Genomic DNA, 15,150 nt, shown 5'->3' with positions numbered 1-15,150 from the left:
CTGCTCTGCCCGCCAAAGCCGGGGATTCAATTAAAACCGAGACCCGGGAAACAGCGCGGCGGAGGGGGAGGCCGCTCCAGGTGACCACAGCAGGGCCCGAGGCAGGCATCGGGAACCCCCGCAGATCATGCCCCAGTGACGGCTCAGGCGGGACAGCTATACCGCATGAACCGAGTGGTCAGAAGATATCCCTGAGGACTGCAAACACCAGAGGCCGCGGGCGACGGGCCGGTTAAGAGCCCACTGAGATCGGCATTTCCCACCCCCCCCAGAGGAGCACTCGGCAAGCATCGCACACGGGCCGCGTGACAGGGAGGTCCAGCACCGCAATATTACCTGCCACGGTCGCGGTATTGAGGGGGCCGCGTGGCGTTCGACCCCACAGGCACTGCGACCTACAACTCAAGCCCCTAGCCGGGAAAGGACGCCAAAAGTGCACGGGGAAAGGCAGGGGGCCCCCCCCCCCGGAACAATGAACAGTAAGAGGTTACCAGAGGTCAGTGAGAAGGGGCGAGAGGGAAGACCACCAGGCTTCGGCCCCAGGAGGGGGTCATTATGAGCGGCAGGGGGGTAAGGGTGCACACACAGGCCCTAAGACGGGACAAATATGCCTACCACAAAGATGGCGGCGAAATGGCGAAAGGGAATGCGCCGCAATCATCCGCACAACTGCCGCCCAGACTGGGAGGCACTGGTGAAATCACCCTTAAAGATGTCATGGCGATGCTACAGTCGATGCAAACCTCTATGGGCACGATCTCCATAGACATTTCCTACATGCGAGCAGACCTCGCCAAAGTAACGGACCGCCTGGGAGAAGTGGAAAAAACAACGACGGGACTATCGGCGGATACAGCAGACCTACAGATCAGAATGCACAAGCTGGAGCAAGATAACACAACGCTGAAAGCTAAGCTGGACGAACAGGAAGGTAGATCCAGATGCAATAATGTACGCCTGGTTGGCGTGGCGGAGACGGCCGCGGACCCGGCCCTTGACCTATTCGGGGAGGACCTTATTCAAAACCAGCTAAAACCATGAGGCCTATCCAAATATTTCTGGGTGGAACGGGCCCATCGAGTGCCAGGAGGGAAGCCGCGCCCAGGGAAATCACCGCAGCCCATTTTGGCGTGCATTTTCAACTTCCGTGACTGAGACGCCATTTTACAGGCGGCGCGAGTTGCTGAAGGTGATGTCCTTGCTGGATGAGAAGACGGGATCGAGTGTGTGTCCGGCGTAGTGGGTGGGGGTGGTGACCAGCTGCTTGAGTCCGAGGTTGGCGAGGTTGTCCAGCAGGGTGGTGGTGTTGTGGTCGTTGTTGATCTCCAGGTGGAAGTTGAGGTCCCCGAGGAGGATATATTCAGCGGAGGGGAGGGCGTGCGGGCTGATGAAGTCGGCCATGTCTTCGCTGAATTGTGTGCGTGGTCCCGGGGGTCTGTAGATGAGGGTGCCTGTGAGGGTGGTCTTGGGGTTGATGTGGACCTGAAAGTGCAGGTGCTCGGCGGGTGCGAGGGTGTCGTCGGTGTTGGTCGTGATGCGGATGGTGTTCCTGTGGATGATGGCGATGCCTCCTGCGGTGTGGTTGATGCGGTCCCTTCGGATGATCTTGTAGCCGTCTGGGATGGCGATGGCGATGTCGGGCGCTAAAGAGGCGTTCATCCAGGTTTCCGTGAGGAAGGCGACGTCTGGGGCTGTGGTGTCGAGCAGGTTCCAGAGCTCGACGGCGTGTCTGTGGACGGAGCGGGTGTTGAGCAGGATGCATTTCAGGTGGCTTCTGCTGTTGCTCGTCTTGGTTGGTGCTGGAGTAGGTCCGGATGCAGGTGAACTTGCAGGAGTTGCAGCAGAAGGGTCCGTGGGTGCGTCTCGGGGTGGCTCGGTAGCATCCTAGGATTCGGCCGGCGTTGAGTGCGTTGAGGATGGCGGCGTCGTACGTCCGGCGGGTGGGCTGGGGTCTGCGGGGGCCAGGGGTCCTGGCGCTGGGCGTGGTCCAGGCGCGGACGGGCATAGACGGGCTTACCTTTGGCGCACCTTCGACGCTCAATCAGTGCTCCCGCTGCGCGCGTCCGCTGCGCGGTCGCTCTGGGGAAGTCATAAGAAGGGAGCCGGTCGGGAGGGTCTGCGGGGAGGCGGGAGCGAGAGCCAATCGGCTGGCGGGGGCGGGGGCGGGGCCACGGGCTAGGGCGGCAGGAAAAGCTGGAGCGGGCTTGGCGGCTAGGGCTGCGGGAGGCTGGTGTGGGCTCGGCGGCCCTGGGGTGGCTGGGGCTGCGGGAGGCTGGTGTGGGCTCGGCGGCCCTCGGGTGGCTGGGGCTGCGGGAGGCTGGTGTGGGCTCAGCGGCCTTGGGGTGGCTGGGGCTGCAGGAGGCTGGTGTGGGCTCGGCGGCCCTCGGGTGGCTGGGGCTGCGGGAGCAGGCACAGGCACAGGAGCGTGGGGGTGACCAGGCCAGAAGGCACAGTGGATGTGTGATTACTTACTCGGCACTCCTATTTGCTGTTTCTTTGGTCATTAGCCCCGGTCCACCACGGCTTGTGCCGCTTGAGTGGAGGGCTTCCTGACCAATAGCCTGGATCCCCCCTTGGAGTGACGCACTTCCGGGGACGGAGCGGGCGGCCTTCCTTTGTGACGGCTACTTCTGGGAATGCCGGCGCTGACGCGCAGCGGACGCACTTCCCTGGTGAGGTGCTAGCTGCTTTGTCATTAGGCTCCTTGCTCCCTTAAATTGCACAGCACGGACTCTGTTTTAACTTTATCGAGTTAATAACACTTTTAACTCGTTTTGCTTTGAGGCAGTGGATGTGTGATTACTTACTCGGCACTCCTATTTGCTGTTTCTTTGGTCATTAGCCCCGGTCCACCACGGCTTGTGCCGCTTGAGTGGAGGGCTTCCTGACCAATAGCCTGGTCCCCCCTCGGAGTGACGCACTTCCAGGGACGGAGCAGGCGGGCCTTCCTCTGTGACGGCTACTTCTGGGAATGTCGGCGCTGACGCGCAGCAGACGCGCACAGCAGGCGTGCCGCGGGGGCACCAAAGGTGAGCCCATCTGCGCCCGTCCGCGCCAGGCCGGGCCCAGGGGTTCGGACCCCTGATATACCTATGGTATACTCTATGCAGACTCTGCGGTCTTTGAGGGGTACAGTCCTTCGACTATCTGACTTGGTAAGATCCAAACTCGATCGGGAGGGGTTGTTGAGATCTCATGTGATTTTCATGAATGCAATACCTGCCCCTGTATCGTCCGTTCTCGTAAAGCAAGCAAGCGGCCAAGGGTGCAGGTTCGCATTGCTTAACACCCGCTCATTACAGAGGCACTGCCTGGAGGTTTTCTCGCTGCTGCAAGAGGACAACCTGGATCTCCTTTGTGTCACCGAATCCTGGCTTAATGATTCCTCTATGCCGGATTTGGTGGCGGCCTTGCCCCCAAATTTCACTTCCATTTATGCTAACCGCCCGGATAATATGAGGGGGGGGGGGTGGTGCTTCGTTCTTGGTTAATGTTGCGCTGAAAACTGAACTACTATGCTCCGAATGTATTGAAGGCGCCGATGTATTAGGAGTCAAGTTTTGCTCGCCTACTGACTGTGTGGTATTCCTCTTAGTGTATCGTCCACCTAACACAACTGCTGGGTTTATGGAACCTTTTTTTAAATTGGTTCATGACTTCCGCACCCGCTATGAAGGACTGTTGGTGCTCGGGGACTTTAACTTCCACTGGGAAATATCCCCGAGGGATTGCCAGACCAAAGACCTGGTAGAGGTGTTAGTATCTCTGGGACTCAGTCAGATGGTGGACGGGCCCACACATGAGAATGGCCACACTTTGAATTTGGTGTGGTCTACTTGCCCACTTGCAGGTTCTTTAGTGGCATCGCCTTGTCCCTGGTCAGATCATTATCTGATTGAAGGCCAGTACCCTCTTTCTACAGGAAGAGCTAAAGGTAAACCAGAATGGAAAACTGTGCGGAGCTGGAGGCGCATCATAGCATCTGACCTGATAACTATTTTACGTCACTCTGTTAGCTCTTTTTCTACGTAGGCCGACCTGGACATGGGAAGTGCTGCCTTGCTGTCCACACTTAAGGAGGCCATCGAGGTTGTAGCACCGTCCCATAAAATCAGGTTAGCTGATAAGGGCAAGGGGGCATTATGGTTTAATACTGCTCCTAGGGAACAAAAACAAGCTCTCCGCCACTGCGAGAGAGCTTGGCGTAAGTCTCATAATCCTAGTGCCCGTTCTGCATTTGCTCTGAAGTTCGCTGCATATAAAAAAAAGCCATCCGTGCAAGGAAGGCCGAATTTTATGAGGCGACAATTACTGAGGCTACCAATCCGCAGAAAGAGGTGTCTAAAGTCCTAAATGATTTGAGGACGGTTAGGGTGCCTAACCAGACTTTTAGCCAAAAGGACTGTAATCTCTTTCAAACCTTTTTTTCGGATAAGATAGAGGATTTGATGACAGAAATTAGTCTTTCCTCCACCCTCCTCTGCTCTGTTGAGCCTCCACCCATTTTACCTAGGCCACTTACGAATTTCCTGACTAGTGTGCCCCTCCTTACTAAGGAGTCCCTGGTCTCACTGATGGGCCGGGTGAAATCTGGCTCCCCAGCGGACCCCTGCCCGCCACAAATTTTCAAGCTGGGATGGTTAGGAATGGAGGATAAAGTGCTTGCCCTTTAGAACCAGTCCTTGGAGACGGGATGCCTCCCCTCCAACTTCAAGGAAGCACGGGTGGTTCTGCTTTTAAAGAAACCAGGTGCTGACCCGAAAAATTTAAAGAACTTTAGGCCAATCTCCCAGCTGCCTTTCTTGGCAAAAGTTTTAGAACAGCATGTTTTACATTCACTCACCCACTATTTGGGAGGCAACAATTCTCTTGAGCCTCATCAGGCTGGGTTTAGAGGCCATCACAGCACGGAATTGGTCATGCTTTCCGTGCTGGATGACTTGCGACTCAGGGCTGATAAGAAAACGCTGTTTGCTTTGGTACTATTGGACTTATCCGCGGCGTTTGATACCGTCAATCATGGCCGCCTACTCTCGCGGATCAAGGAGCAAGGGATCCAGGGCTCAATGTTGGCTTGGTTGACTTCCTTTCTTAAGGACCGATCTCAGCAAGTCCAACTAGCTGATCTTGTGTCTAATCTAGCCAAGCTGACTTGTGGAGTGCCTCAGGGTTCAGCCTTATCACCCTTGCTTTTTAACATCTATTTGCAGCTCCTGATAGCAACACTTAACCGGATGGACTGCAGGGTTTATAATTATGCCGAATATACTCAAATCTTGATCCAGATCGACCATTCAACTATGGCTTACCTGAGAATGCAAGACATTCTCAAATTTACCATCAACTGGATGTCCGATAATTCATTAAAAATAAACCCTGATAAAACCGAAGTCCTAGCGGTCACCAGGGCTTCTAATCCGTGGTGTGAGTCGTTTTGGCCAGCGGAAGTGGGGCCTTTTCCAGTAGCTGCGGGGGCTGTAAAAAGCCTGGGCATCAAAATTGATGCCCGGTTATCCATGACACAGCAGGTATCGGCGGTGGTGGGTACTTGCGTTAACCTGTTGCGTCAACTTCGGAAATTATCTTCATTTTTGTCCTTTTTCACTCTAAGATTAGCGGTTTCTGCCCTGATTCTGGCACGCCTCGACTATGGCAATTCTTTATACTATGGCCTACCTAAAAACCTGCTGGCCAGGCTACAAGTTGTGTTGAACGATGCTGCCAGACTGATTTTTCAAAAACCTCGGCGAACCCGGGCCACGCCTCTACTTCAGAACTTACATTGGCTTCCAATTGCCCAGAGAACTAAATTTAAAAGGCCATTCACGGCTCGGCCCCTAGCTATATTAAGGACCGACTAATCAGTTACACGCCGAGTAGGGTCCTCCGGTCAACTGATGCTTGTAATCTGGTTTGTCCCCGGTTCAACCTTGTGTCCATGGGCGTTAGACCATTCTCCAGTGCCATTCCTCAGACTTGGAACCCGCTTCCAGTGAAACTTCGGAAGGAAACCAATCTACTGCTTTTTAGGAAAAATTTGAAGACTTTGCTTTTCCTGGAAGCCTGGGGGCCCCTTTGATTTGATGGCTTTGCATTCTTTTGGGTTGTGTATGTCCGCTGATAGCGCTTAGATACCTCGGGTGATAATGCGCTATATAAGTGTATAACAACATAACATAACATAACATAACATAACAAGATCCATAATGCAGGGTGACAATGATCAAGTGATGTGCAGAGAGTTGCGGTATGTTGTGAGACTACTTGCGTTTCGGCATGGCCTTCGTCAGGACTCAGCTGAAATAGGGGGAGCAAGAGGCAGTAGATTCGCACTACAAATATGAAAAGAAAAGCATCCTTCCTTTTAAATATATGTATAATTATGAGTTGTAGAAGACTTATTCCATGACAGTATCTTGAAGAAAACATTATCTCAACATGGCTTAGGGTGCGCCACGGAGTTTGAAATTCTTTGAAGGAAAGATTTACTAGCGCTGGGCACAGAAGATGATAACACCAGCTATACCCTATGTAATAGCTTCTTATCAGGTTGTCGCCAATGGTCACAACTTGTATGAAGTGTCTCACGTGATTATATAGTCCACGTAATGCTCAAGTAGCGTAGATGTGTGCTTTATATGATTCCGTGAAGCAGAGAAACACCACCCTACAACTGTTGTGGCATCCTGCAGCTCTCCTTGTAGCAATAATTGTTATGCAATTTATCCATGGTCGATCATCTGCATAAAAACATATGTACTCGAGGGTAGGTCTTTTTTTTGTTCAAATATGTTTATTATTTAATTAAAAATAAAATACATTTGTGATACAGTAGCAATACATAAAAAACAGAATGAAACCGAAATCACCCTAATGAGAAGGAGAGCATAAAGGATTTAGAGGGAACAATTCTGTTTTCTCTTTATTGAGAGTATAACCAGAAACGACCGAAAAACCACAAATAATATTAGAGATGGCAGGAATTGCTGATTCAATATCTTCTGAGAAAATAAGAACAATGTCGGCGTAAGCAGACTTTGTAAGTGTATGTGATCCAAATTGGAAACCATAAATATCCGGGCTCAGATTAATACGGTGAAGAAGAGGATCAATAGATAAGAGAAAAAGAAGGGGTGAAAGCGGACACCCTTGTCTAGTACCTTGACGAAGATTAAAGAAAGAGGACATTGTACCATTAATTAAGGGTGGGCGTAAAATCCGTTTCGTGGGCGAATTTGCGGATTTTCTGTGATTTCGCGATCCGCGAATCTCGTGAAATCGCGGTAAAATCCGCGAATCAGCCGGGACGAATTTTCAGCCAAGCAAGGGTTACAGCAGCAGCTGCAAAAGTTGAACCTAATTTCTTTGTAACCTTTTACAAAAGGGTTACAAACAAATTAACTTTAACTCGGACACCTGCTGCTAATTGCTTCTTGGCGCCTCGTTATCTACTTGCAACTATTCTCTGACCCTGCTCTGACCCTTGAAGCAGGGTCAGAGAATAGTTACAAGTAGGCAACGAGGCACCTGTCCAAGGAATTAAACCTCATCAGGAAGCACTTACAGATATAAAAAACAGGAAGAAGGGAGAGGATGGCAAATACACCCATTTTGAGTTGTCAGGAGGGGTTAAACTAAAAGAGACCTTTACAGCACAATTTTCATATGCATTTTGCTAAAAATAAAAAGCTGTATATTCTGTAGGGGCAACTCAGGTATCTGGCCCTTCAGAGATCCGGCCTCTCTTTCTTTCTCTCGTTCTCTCTCTCCCTCTCTCTTTCCCTCTCTTTCTCTATCTATCTATCTATCTATCTATCTATCTATCTATCTATCTATCTATCTATCTATCTATCTATCTATCTATCTATCTATCTGCCTATCTATCTATCTATCTATCTATCTATCTATCTATCTATCTATCTATCTATCTATCTATCTATCTATCTCTCTATCTATCTATCTATCTATCTATCTATCTATCTATCTATCTATCTATCTATCTATCTCTCCCTCCCTCCCTCTCCCATAAACGACTGCATGGGTAACCTCGCTATGCAAGCGGCTCGCGAAGACGCAAAAAGCCCCGCGAACACGCAAAAAACCCCGCGAACACGCAAAAAACCCCGCGAACACGCAAAAAAACACGAATCCGCAAATTCGCACAAATTCGCGAATTTTGCGGATCGCAAATTCGCAAATCCGCAACTTCACGGATCGCGAATTCACAAACTTCGCCCATAATTACCATTAATCCTAATATTAGCTTTTGGTTCCGCATAGAGAGCCATAACCATATTAATAAAAGAATCACCAAGGTTATGGGATTCTAACACTGATTGTAAAAAAGGCCAAGAAACCTTGTCAAAAGCCTTTTCGGCATCATGGGCGATCTCGCCGATGGCAATGAGGAAAGTTTTGCTTTTTCTAAAATGTGATAGAACGTACGGGTGTTATCTCTAACAAGCCTACCTTTGACAAAACCTGTTTAGGAATCATGGATGAGATTAGGAATCTGACCTTCTAGACGTTTTGCTAAAAGTTTCTCGAAGATTTTTGCCTCCATATTTAATAAGGAAATGGGACAGACGTTTTTTGGATTGGAGTGATTCTTACCTACTTTTGGTCTGACTACAATAGTAACCTCAGCAGCCATACCTGAAACCTTGCCAGAAAGAAGATAGTTATCGAAAATCCTATTAAGATATTTAATTATGGAGGAAGTAAATGTTTTATAAAAGGCCACAGGAAACCCGTCCAGTCTGGGAGCTTTCTTAATAGCTTGAATACTCTCATCAGTATTGATTGGCTTTCCTAACTCAAACATATTAGCCTGTGAAATAGTATTAGACGGGAGAGAATTAAGAAACTGTTGGCAGGAACTCATTGTACATTGATCCGGAGGAGTACATAGATTTTCATAGAATTCCAGAAAAACCACATGAATTCCTTAGGTATGAAACTTTTTGAGCCAGTTTTATCAGTAATATGAGTAGCACTGGTATTAATATTCTGATATTTTAGAGTAGCAGCTAATAACTTGCCAGATCTATTTCGTAAATATATTTGACAGGATTTTTGGGCATGCACTCCAATATATGCTCTTTTGGTAACTATGGAATTTTTGGGGGGATATTCAACTTTATTGATTTTTGGAGAAACAAAAAAACAACAGTACAGCACATTTGATCATAGTCTCTTGGCACTTCAAAGCGTGCCTGTAGTCATTATGCGCAGACATGCACATCGGCCCAGACTCACAATGCTTCAACAATACTTTCAATGTGTATAAGTGGACATAGGACCCAATCATCCCAGTTGGTCCAACCATTTGCCCCAGATCCTTTTGTGTTTGGCTGGGCATACCCGGGCCTCAAACAAGGGATTCTCCTGCGCTGGACCAGTTATTTACTTTTGGAGGGTTAGGCTGTACCCATGTCCCAGGGATGTCGCGATTGGCTACCATGGTAGCTGTCCCCAGGAACAGTTTGTCTGTTCGGGAACCATCTAAGCCGTCCATGACTCCCAAGATGAGGTGTAGGGGGTAATGGGACACCTGCCAGCCCAGGATGAGCATGAGCTCGGATTCTATTTTGTCCCAATATGAGGAAAGGCAGGGACAGGACCAGACCATGTGATAAAAGTCTGCCAGCTCTTGTCCGCAGCACATGCATTTCCGTGAAGACTGTATGCCTGCTCTATAAAGGTGCTCCGGGGGGGTGTGGCTAGATACCTGGCAAGATGGCCGCAGCCTAGGAGAGCTTCGGGACCCGAGAAGCCTCCCACCGAAATCTGAATACTAATCCTGCCCTGCACTGGCTTCTAACGTGCCGATTATTTAATTGGAGCACGTCCGCTCCAAAAGGAGCCCACTTGCGTCGTCGAGGACCCAGCACAAGCGGAGATCCGCCACAGTGCAACCTGCGGCCTGCTCTGCCCGCCAAAGCCGGGGATTCAATTAAAACCGAGACCCGGGAAACAGCGCGGTGGAGGGGGAGGCCGCTCCAGGTGACCACAGCAGGGCCCGAGGCAGGCATCGGGAACCCCCGCAGATCATGCCCCAGTGACGGCTCAGGCGGGACAGCTATACAGCATGAACCGAGTGGTCAGAAGATATCCCTGAGGACTGCAAACACCAGAGGCCGCGGGCGACGGGTCTGTTAAGAGCCCACTGAGATCGGCATTTCCCACCCCCCCCCCAGAGGAGCACTCGGCAAGCATCGCACACGGACCGCGTGACAGGGAGGTCCAGCACCGCAATATTACCTGCCACGGTCGCGGTATTGAGGGGGCCGCGTGGCGTTCGACCCCACAGGCACTGCGACCTACAACTCAAGCCCCTACGCGGGAAAGGACACCAAAAGTGCACGGGGAAAGGCAGGCCCCCCCCCCCCCCCCGGAACAATGAACAGTAAGAGGTTACCAGAGGTCAGTGAGAAGGGGCGAGAGGGAAGACCACCAGGCTTCGGCCCCAGGAGGGGGTCATTATGAGCGGCAGGGGGGTAAGGGCGCACAGACAGGCCCCAAGACTGGACAAATATGCCTACCACAAAGATGGCGGCGAAATGGCGAAAGGGAATGCGCCGCAATCATCTGCACAACTGCCGCCCAGACTGGGAGGCACTGGTGAAATCACCCTTAAAGATGTCATGGCGATGCTACAGTCGATGCAAACCTCTATGGGCACGATCTCCATAGACATTTCCTACATGCGAGCAGACCTCGCCAAAGTAACGGACCGCCTGGGAGAAGTGGAAAAAACAACGACGGGACTATCAGCGGATACAGCAGACCTACAGATCAGAATGCACAAGCTGGAGCAAGATAACACAACGCTGAAAGCTAAGCTGGACGAACAGGAAGGTAGATCCAGATGCAATAATGTACGCCTGGTTGGCGTGGCGGAGACGGCCGCGGACCCGGCCCTTGACCTATTCGGGGAGGACCTTATTCAAAACCAGCTAAAACCATGAGGCCTATCCAAATATTTCTGGGTGGAACGGGCCCATCGAGTGCCAGGAGGGAAGCCGCGCCCAGGGAAATCACCGCAGCCCATTTTGGCGCGCATTTTCAACTTCCGTGACTGAGACGCCATTTTACAGGCGGCGCGAGTTGCTGAAGGTGATGTCCTTGCTGGATGAGAAGACGGGATCGAGTGTGTGTCCGGCGTAGTGGGTGGGGGTGGTGACCAGCTGCTTGAGTCCGAGGTTGGCGAGGTTGTCCAGCAGGGTGGTGGTGTTGCGGTCGTTGTTGTTCACCAGGTGGAAGTTGAGGTCCCCGAGGAGGATGTATTCAGCGGAGGGGAGGGCGTGCGGGCTGATGAAGTCGGCGATGTCTTCCCTGAATTGTGTGCGTGGTCCCGGGGGTCTGTAGATGAGGGTGCCTCTGAGGGTGGTCTTGGGGTTGATGTGGACCTGAAAGTGCAGGTGCTCGGCAGTGCGAGGGTGTCGTCGGTGTTGGTCGTGATGCGGATGGTGTTCCTGTGGATGATGGCGATGCCTCCTGCGGTGTGGTTGATGCGGTCCCTTCGGATGATCTTGTAGCCGTCTGAGATGGCGATGGCGATGTCGGGCGCTAAAGAGGCGTTCATCCAGGTTTCCGTGAGGAAGGCGACGTCTGGGGCTGTGGTGTCGAGCAGGTTCCAGAGCTCGACGGCGTGTCTGTGGACGGAGCGGGTGTTGAGCAGGATGCATTTCAGATGGCTTCTGCTGTTGCTCGTCTTGGTTGGTGCTGGAGTAGTGCAGGTCCGGATGCAGGTGAACTTGCAGGAGTTGCAGCAGAAGGGTCCGTGGGTGCGTCTCGGGGTGTCTCGGTAGCATCCTGGGATTCGGCCGGCGTTGAGTGCGTTGAGGATGGCGGCGCCGTACGTCCGGTGGGTGGGCTGGGGTCTGCAGGGGCCAGGGGTCCCGGCGCTGGGCGTGGTCCAGGCGCAGACGGGCGTAGACGGGCTTACCTTTGGCGCACCTTCGGCGCTCAATCGGTGCTCCCGCTGCGCGCGTCCGCTGCGCGGTCGCTCTGGGGAAGTCATAAGAAGGGAGCCGGTCGGGAGGGTCTGCGGGGAGGCGGGAGCCAATCGGCTGGCGGGGGCGGGGCCACGGGCTAGGGCGGCAGGAAAAGCTGGAGCGGGCTTGGCGGCCCTGGGGTGGCTGGGGCTGCGGGAGGCTGGTGTGGGCTCGGCGGCCCTGGGGTGGCTGGGGCTGCGGGAGGCTGGTGTGGGCTCGGCGGCCCTGGGGTGGCTGGGGCTGCGGGAGGCTGGTGTGGGCTCGGCGGCCTTGGGGTGGCTGGGGCTGCGGGAGGCTGGTGTGGGCTCAGCGGCCCTCGGGTGGCTGGGGCTGCGGGAGCAGGCACAGGCACAGGAGCGTGGGGGTGACCAGGCCAGAAGGCACAGTGGATGTGTGATTACTTACTCGGCACTCCTATTTGCTGTTTCTTTGGTTATTAGCCCCGGTCCACCACGGCTTGTGCCGCTTGAGTGGAGGGCTTCCTGACCAATAGCCTGGGTCCCCCCTTGGAGTGACGCACTTCCGGGGACGGAGCGGGCGGCCTTCCTTTGTGACGGCTACTTCTGGGAATGCCGGGGCTGACGCGCAGCGGACGCACTTCCCTGGTGAGGTGCTAGCTGCTTTGTCATTAGGCTCCTTGCTCCCTTAAATTGCACAGCACGGACTCTGTTTTAACTTTACGATTTAATAACACTTTTAACTCTTTTTGCTTTGAGGCAGTGGATGTGTGATTACGTACTCGGCACTCCTATTTGCTGTTTCTTTGGTCATTAGCCCCGGTCCACCACGGCTTGTGCCGCTTGAGTGGAGGCCTTCCTGACCAATAGCCTGGTCCCCCCTCGGAGTGACGCACTTCCAGGGACGGAGCAGGCGGGCCTTCCTCTGTGACGGCTACTTCTGGGAATGTCGGCGCTGACGCGCAGCAGACGCGCGCAGCGGGCGTGCCGCGGGGGCGCCAAAGGCGAGCCCATCTGCGCCCGTCCGTGCCAGGCCGGGCCCAGGGGTTCGGACCCCTGATATACCTATGGTATACTCTATGCAGACTCTGCGGTCTTTGAGGGGTACAGTCCTTCGACTATCTGACTTGGTAAGATCCAAACTCGATCGGGAGGGGTTGTTGAGATCTCATGTGATTTTCATGAATGCAATACCTGCCCCTGTATCGTCCGTTCTCGTAAAGCAAGCAAGCGGCCAAGGGTGCAGGTTCGCACTGCTTAACACCCGCTCATTACCGAGGCACTGCCTGGAGGTCTTCTCGCTGCTGCAAGAGGACAACCTGGATCTCCTTTGTGTCACCGAATCCTGGCTTAATGATTCCTCTATGCCGGGTTTGGTGGCGGCCTTGCCCCCAAATTTCACTGCCATTTATGCTAACCGCCCGGATAATATGAGGGGGGGGGGTGGTGCTTCGTTCTTGGTTAATGTTGCGCTGAAAACTGAACTACTATGCTCCGGATGTATTGAAGGCGCCGATGTATTAGGAGTCAAGTTTTGCTCGCCTACTGACTGTGTGGTATTCCTCTTAGTGTATCGTCCACCTAACACAACTGCTGGGTTTATGGAACCTTTTTTTAAATTGGTTCATGACATCCGCACCCGCTATGAAGGACTGTTGGTGCTCGGGGACTTTAACTTCCACTGGGAAATATCCCCGAGGGATTGCCAGACCAAAGACCTGGTAGAGGTGTTAGTATCTCTGGGACTCAGTCAGATGGTGGACGGGCCCACACATGAGAATGGCCACACTTTGAATTTGGTGTGGTCTACTTGCCCACTTGCAGGTCCTTTAGTGGCATCGCCTTGTCCCTGGTCAGATCATTATCTGATTGAAGGCCAGTACCCTCTTTCTACGGGAAGAGCTAAAGGTAAACCAGAATGGAAAACTGTGCGGAGCTGGAGGCGCATCATAGCATCTGACCTGATAACTATTTTACGTCACTCTGTTAGCTCTTTTTCTACGTAGGCCGACCTGGACATGGGAAGCGCTGCCTTGCTGTCCACACTTAAGGAGGCCATTGAGGTTGTAGCACCGTCCCATAAAATCAGGTTAGCTGATAAGGGCAAGGGGGCATTATGGTTTAATACTGCTCCTAGGGAACAAAAACAAGCTCTCCGCCAATGCGAGAGAGCTTGGCGTAAGTCTCATAATCCTAGTGCCCGTTCTGCATTTGCTCTGAAGTTCGCTGCATATAAAAAAAAGCCATCCGTGCAAGGAAGGCCGAATTTTATGAGGCGACAATTACTGAGGCTACCAATCCGCAGAAAGAGGTGTCTAAAGTCCTAAATGATTTGAGGACGGTTAGGGTGCCTAACCAGACTTTTAGCCAAAAGGACTGTAATCTCTTTCAAACCTTTTTTTCGGATAAGATAGAGGATTTGATGACAGAAATTAGTCTTTCCTCCACCCTCCTCTGCTCTGTTGAGCCTCCACCCATTTTACCTAGGCCACTTACGAATTTCCTGACTAGTGTGCCCCTCCTTACTAAGGAGTCCCTGGTCTCCCTGATGGGCCGGGTGAAATCTGGCTCCCCAGCGGACCCCTGCCCGCCACAAATTTTCAAGCTGGGATGGTTAGGAATGGAGGATAAAGTGCTTGCCCTTTAGAACCAGTCCTTGGAGACGGGATGCCTCCCCTCCAACTTCAAGGAAGCACGGGTGGTTCTGCTTCTAAAGAAACCAGGTGCTGACCCGAAAAATTTAAAGAACTTTAGGCCAATCTCCCAGCTGCCTTTCTTGGCAAAAGTTTTAGAACAGCATGTTTTACATTCACTCACCCACTATTTGGGAGGCAACAATTCTCTTGAGCCTCATCAGGCTGGGTTTAGAGGCCATCACAGCACGGAATTGGTCATGCTTTCCGTGCTGGATGACTTGCGACTCAGGGCTGATAAGAAAATGCTGTTTGCTTTGGTACTATTGGACTTATCCGCGGCGTTTGATACCGTCAATCATGGCCGCCTACTCTCGCGGATCAAGGAGCAAGGGATCCAGGGCTCAATGTTGGCTTGGTTGACTTCCTTTCTTAAGGACCGATCTCAGCAAGTCCAACTAGCTGATCTTGTGTCTAATCTAGCCAAGCTGACTTGTGGAGTGCCTCAGGGTTCAGCCTTATCACCCTTGCTTTTTTACATCTATTTGCAGCTCCTGATAG

Source organism: Lissotriton vulgaris, chromosome 2_1 (genome assembly GCF_964263255.1).
Source record: "Lissotriton vulgaris chromosome 2_1, aLisVul1.2, whole genome shotgun sequence".
In the NCBI taxonomy this organism is placed as follows: Eukaryota; Metazoa; Chordata; class Amphibia; order Caudata; family Salamandridae; genus Lissotriton; species Lissotriton vulgaris.
This window is presented reverse-complemented; position numbering follows the sequence as displayed.